This window comes from Pinus tabuliformis, chromosome 4_1 (genome assembly GCF_031772625.1).
Source record: "Pinus tabuliformis cultivar Carrire ecotype Pingquan chromosome 4_1, CPIR1, whole genome shotgun sequence".
Lineage (NCBI taxonomy): Eukaryota > Viridiplantae > Streptophyta > Pinopsida > Pinales > Pinaceae > Pinus > Pinus tabuliformis.
In genome coordinates, this window is record NC_142303.1 from 851169719 (window position 1) to 851176191 (window position 6473).

General features: G+C 31.7%; 1 non-coding gene across 1 annotated transcript; it reads left to right on the forward strand.

Moving 5' to 3' along the window:
* Positions 1-3306: 3306 nt before the first annotated feature.
* On the forward strand, positions 3307-3378 carry TRNAT-UGU (transfer RNA threonine (anticodon UGU)). Its single transcript has one exon. It is a non-coding gene; the product is annotated as a tRNA-Thr (tRNA).
* The last annotated feature ends 3095 nt before the right edge of the window (positions 3379-6473 follow it).

The window sequence follows — 6473 nt, forward strand, 5'->3', positions numbered from 1 at the left end:
TGCAAACCTATTTTTTACTTTATTTTATTTTAATTTTATTTATGTAATTTGACATATTCAAAATGTTTACATAAAATAACATAACATAAACTTACAACATCTTTTCCATACTAGGTTGGAGAGTGCTCTCAGCGTAATAAATATTAAATAACATGATAATATTTGAATTATATAAAATTTTCTAAATTATATGATAAGATTTAAATTAAATTAAATTAAATTCATTTTATATTTAAATATACTAAATGTTATTTTCTTAAAATAATTAAAATAAAATTATACTAAAAAAGTAAATTTTTAAAGATTAAATAAATTTAAAATTAAAATAGCATATATCTCATTAAAAGAAAGGTTTCTTGGGAGCAAGTTTATCAAGATGGAAACCCTAATGCCTTCAATCACTGCCTTTCTGGGATATTTTCAACTTAAGGATTCTTCCTTTTGTCTAAAACCTCCTCATTTGACGATATTGCTATAGATCTGGTACAAGAGAAAGAAATTATTTTGCAACTGAGTTCTTCCTGCATCCAAGTTGAGGATATCAATCCCAATCTCTCGATATTTTAAACCTTCATGAGGCCAAACTTAGGAGGAAACTTTTGTACGTAGGTAAAGGTTATTAATATGATCTCTTCACTTACAACCAGAATCCAAGATCGGACAAGAACCCCCTCTGTCTTAATACAACTCCTACATAGAAGTAGGTATCTTCAGGAAAGGAACATGTTCATAGACTATGACATAGAAAAGGATGATTTAGTCTTACTAGTTTCAAGACTAAACAATAGAGCCAAAGGTAGGGTTGGGCCCTTTGTGCCCTAGTCTTAATCCTCAAGGACGCCCTAAAGCCATGGGTATCACAACTGAATCCTAAATATATTTTAGGGATAGTCCTCATTATAGAACATGTACAATATTTTCGAACTATTCATGTGAGTCATCCCTATTCTGTCATTTCTTGCATAGGATATGAGCAATATGAAATTATTTGTTAGTTTAATGGGTTCTAGCCATTGCCATCTTCTCTTTGGGAATGAGTTAATCAAACTTGGTCCCCAAATACATAATTGCTTTTGTGTTCGAAGGGTTTCTTTGTGGTATATTTCAAAAATATAGGGGCTCGTCAAAAGGTTTTTAATCAAGGACCCTAGTTTTGGGGCCATGCTAGGCTCTTCTTTCAACCACGGTTTCTTGAATTTCATTACAGAAATTTTGAGGTAAAAAATGGGCATCAAAACAAAATTTACAACCAAAATCAGCTTTGTAAGAACCAATAGAATTGAAGATGATGATGTCAACCATAGAGGATGATTCACCATTTTTCGAGTAAAATGGTAAAGTGATAATAAAAATTTAAAAAACTACTTTTTCAACTTGTATTTTCAACTTATTTCCCTACAATTTTACTCAAATTTCAAGTGAGAGCACTCCTTGGATACAAAATTTAATTTTTCATCTAAGGAGTACCCATGTTAAATACTTTTGATGGAGAACAGTATACCAAAAATGAGAAATACTTGAAAAGCATGATTGAAATCACATTTTTTCATGAATTTCTCACTTTTTATGTAGCAAGATCCATCGAATGTAGTCAACATGGGGACTCCCTGGATGTGAAATTATATTTTGCATCCAATGAATGCTCCTGCTTGAAATTTGAGTAAAATCGTATGAAGATAAGTTGAAAATACAAGTTGAAAAAATAGTTTTTTTTTATTTCTTTTGTTTTTTTGTTTTTTGTTTTTTGCTTTTTGTTTTTTTGTTTTTTGTTTTTTGTTTTTTGTATTTTTTTTGTATTTTTTTGTATTTTTTGTTTTGTTTTTTGTTTTGTTTTTTGTTTTGTTTTGCTTTGTTTTTTTGTTTTTTTTGTTTTTTTTTTTTCTTCGCTCAAAAATTTGATGAGGTAATCTAATCTTATTTTATTATTTCCACTATTATTTTATAATTTTCCTTAGGAGGCCCATTTTAGACCTCAAAATTTCTCCAATAAACCCTCTATCCATGGCAGCTGTGGCAACCCCTATTTGGGTAAGATTCCCTAAGATAACCATTCCTTTAATAAACCTAGATATCTTTGTTGTGGTGGATAACACACTTGGTCATTTTCTTATGATAGACACAAACCGCATATGTGTTGAAATAGATCTTAGTAAAGAGATGCCAAATCAAATCCTCATCAAGTGGCATGACAATGTTTATTTGCAACTAGTGGACTACAAAAAACAACTTTTCACTACAAGATTTGTCAACAACCAGGTCATCTCCAAAATGCCTACCCTTCTTCCCAAGGGATTTCTTCTCCTGTGGAGGCTAAGAAAAATAATTGAGGATGGAAAGTCCCATGATACCCACAAAGATATATAAATTCTTTAGTTTTCAAGCAAGGCAACATGCAACAACAAAACGTTTCTGCAACCAAATCATGTCCTTCAACCTCAACTCAATTACACACAACACCATCTCATCCCTTAAACATTGGAGTCAAAACTTGGAATGGAGATGAAGGATATATAACCATGATCTTGGCCTTATCGACGAGTAGGCACAAATGCTTTCATGAATTAGATCACTCGGACAGTGATAAGGAAGTAGCCAAAATTATGGACCCTCTGGAAATGTAATTGCCTTAAAAAAATATGGCCATTTTCTCCCCTTCATATGTTCTTGACAACTCCTCATAATGGATAGATGTTTGTAAAAAATGGGATAAAGGACAATTAGAAAACCCCGTGATAATTTCTGGCCTTAAAGACCAGGACTGTAGTAAATGTATTGGCATTGACAATCTTAGGTTAACTTGTATTTTGCTTTTGTTTTGGTTAGATTCCCCTAGAGACTAACTAAACCAAATTTCTTACATTTTATATAGTTGTAGGATAACTTGCCTTTTGATTTTGGATTAGATTGGAATTCCTCTGGGACCGATCAATCCAAAATTCTCTATTTTTATATAATTTACTAATAAAAAACAATATAATTTCTAATTCAAAAAAAAAATTTAAAATTATTATAAACCTAATTTAATTTGTTTACACAAATAATAAAAATGTTTGTATTAACAAATTTATATCACATTAATAAAACCATTTTTTAAGGAATTTTTGCCACATTAATATGATAGACATTTATTGTGTTCTTTGCTGCCTTCCTTCTATATACAAAATACTTCTAAACACAATTGAAATAAATAGATGTTAATGGGCAGGAGTGAGGGAGTGAGAAGCACCTTACTTTTTTCAAATTCGAGTCGTTGTCAAATTTGGAATATGATTAGAAAGGTTGATAATAATTTGACAAACCAGCCTTGCCTCTATAGCTCAGTGGTAGAGCGTCAGTCTTGTAAACTGAAGGTCCGTAGTTCGATCCTGCGTGGAGGCATGTCAATATATTAATGTTAACATGCCTTTTTTTTGGGATCCGGCGTGGAGGCATTTTAAATATATTTCATGTTAATTTGAAATTTCCATGGTTCTCTCCACATTAATTCTTCCTCTGATCCTACGTATGTTTTCTTCGGCTGTGAATCTATATGATATAGAATACATATTTGGAAAAGAAACGGATAATGTAAATATGTTTGGAAAAGAAACGGATAAAAAATTTGTATTCTTCTAAGAGAATAAAATATAAATTATGGAAAAGAAAAATGAAAGGGATAAAAGTGATTATAGAAATATAAATTATTTGGAAAAGAAAAAAAGGAAGAAGATAAAAGTGATTATATATGTGGAAGTGATTATATATGTGGCGTGATTTCCCTGTACATTTGTCAGGAGTGAGTTTGTATTTTTGTATTAAATATAATATTAGTAAGAGTTTTTTTCCTTTAATTATTATGCTAATAAAGGTTTTGTAATTTTTAAAAAATAATTAAAAATGTGATTTTTTGATTAGTTAAGAGTTTTTTTAATTTTTAAAAAATAATTAAAAATGTGATTTTTGATTAGTTAAGAGTTTTTTAGGTAGGGAAATATGTCAATGGCTTAAAAGATAGAAATATTTGGTAGAAGTGAACATGTGTTTTTAATAGGCCACCAACTAGTAATTATATGTAGTAAAGTTTTGTTGATAATTAATAACGTGTTTATATACTTTATTGTTTAGATGCATTGTATAGTTTGAGAAAGTTTTATGGTTTAAATGCATTGTATAGTTAGAAAAAGATGTAAGTACAAATTTAAAGAAAAATAAACTGTAGAAATTTTCATAAATTTTTTTATCTCACAAAAAAAATTCATACGTCAATTTAATATTTAAGTTAATCATAACTTTAAAATTTAACTTATTATTATTTATCAACATTACTAATAAAATTAAATTATAAAAACCTTTTTCCTCTTAAAAAACCTAAACTCTCTAAATTCCTTTCACCATAATAATAATCAACAATGATCGAATTGATCAAATTAATTAGTCTTCCTCTTAATTAATAAGAATAAAAATAACCAATTTAGGTTCACGGGCTCTAAATGCCAAAAATACAATCCATTTGAAAAATTACCACTATCGCTTACTTTTTCAGCTTCAATTGATTTCATGTTCAAGATCTCACCACTTTATTTAACAGTGGTTATTGAAAATTTGATTTATGCTTTTAGAAAATCAAATTTAAATTTCAAAATGATTTTCTAAAATAATTAGGATAATAATTAGGATAATGAAAAGATTTTAAATCATAAAATTAAAGTGTATATATATATATATATATATATATATATATATATATATATATAGTTTTCTCAAAACAATTTGCAACTAAATTTTAATTTAATTTGTTTAAATATGTCATTCTGCTGTTCTGCCGTGATCTCCGATCTGCCGTTCTGTTGCGATTTTTCGTTCTACTGCGATCTTTCATTTTGCTGTTCAGTAATAGTGATTCGGGTTCTTCCGTTCTGCCGCGATCTAATCCAATTGCTATAGAAATGCTATCCATTGTGTTGGCATTATGAGATAAGTGTTGTCCTTGATGGCAAACCTCACTGATGACAACTCATAGTACAGAAGGTCAGCAGCAAGGAATTGATGATCAGACTATAAGTAGAAGAGAAAGTTAATACACGCAGGTTCGTTAAGCCCAAGTCGCGTGTACACGCAAGTTGGCTTCAGCAAAAGCGCGTGTATGTGGAAAAGTACCTTTGGTCCATGGCGGTTAGTCCTTGGAAGTTGTGCCTATGGTTTCGGACCATTGTGTCTCGACGGGCGTGTCGATCCCTAGTTTTGAAGTTGATGGTATTGGAGTTCTATGGTTTTGGCTCTTGGTATTGAACAAGGCCTAAGGCTATATAAGGAGAAGGAAATCATTAGGCAAGTGCATCTGAAATGTCTTGAATATCTGAAGAAGTATGAGATCCAGTATGCAGGTTATAGGTTGATGATGCATTGCTTAATCTGAGCTAAGGAGAGATCTCATCGGTTGATGGAGAACTAGATCTAAGGAGAGATCGGGATCAAATGGTTTGAAATGAACTATCTTTATGATGCTTATTCTAGATCTACATACTGACGCATGTATTATTCTATAAGTGTTATGAGTATGACTGATGTCTGGTACAGCTGCAAGTTATGAGAAATTATTTTTAGATCTGTACGCGGGTTGTCTTTGGTAAAAGCGCGTATACACGCGGGTTTGATTCATCGAAGTAGCGTATACATTGTAAAGCTTGATATTTGAAGTTACAGATGGATCTGATGGTTATTACAGAGTTCTGTGTCTGCTCTGTGTTCTGGTGACTGTTGTTAACAGGGTTTCAGTGATTCAGAGTTTGATGATTGTTTTTGAGCTTCAATGATAGTTATGGGTCCAGTATGAAAATTGGATGAAAAGTGGCCTTACAGATTATGTGTTGTGCTTCAGTGTATCCAGTCTGAAAATTGATGAAACGTGGTACCTGGAGGTGAAGAAGATTGTAGGCAAGCACCTACGTACTAGTATCTAAGCTAGTACAAAAGCTAAAGGAGATCTTTGGAGCATTGTAGCAGGTAGCAGCCTGCGTACTAGTAAATGGATCGGCTAGTACAAGAGCAAAGGGGGTTGTAGCTCCCGTACTGGTATAAGACTGCACCAGTACAAATATTGTAAAAGGATTTTCTTATTAAGAAGAAGATTGAGATGACTTGCAGCAGGTGGTTTTCACCCACATTGGGTTTCCACCCACATTGGGTTTCCACCTTATATCTTTGTGTTCATGTGTGTGGCTCTTGTGTGATGTTCTGTTCTGTTATTCTGCACCTGTTTACTGTTAATATGCTTAATAATGATCTGATGCATTTACTGAAGATTAAGCTAACTGAATTATAAGATCTCTGGATATACGCGAGTTTCATTAGACACAGTGGCGTGTACACGCGGGTTCACTTAATTGAAGTAGCGTATATGTTTCTGAGTATGAAATTGAAAAGATTGATTGATCTGATAATACTGATTCACCCCCCCTCTCAGTATTATTTCCAACAATTGGTATCAGAGCAGG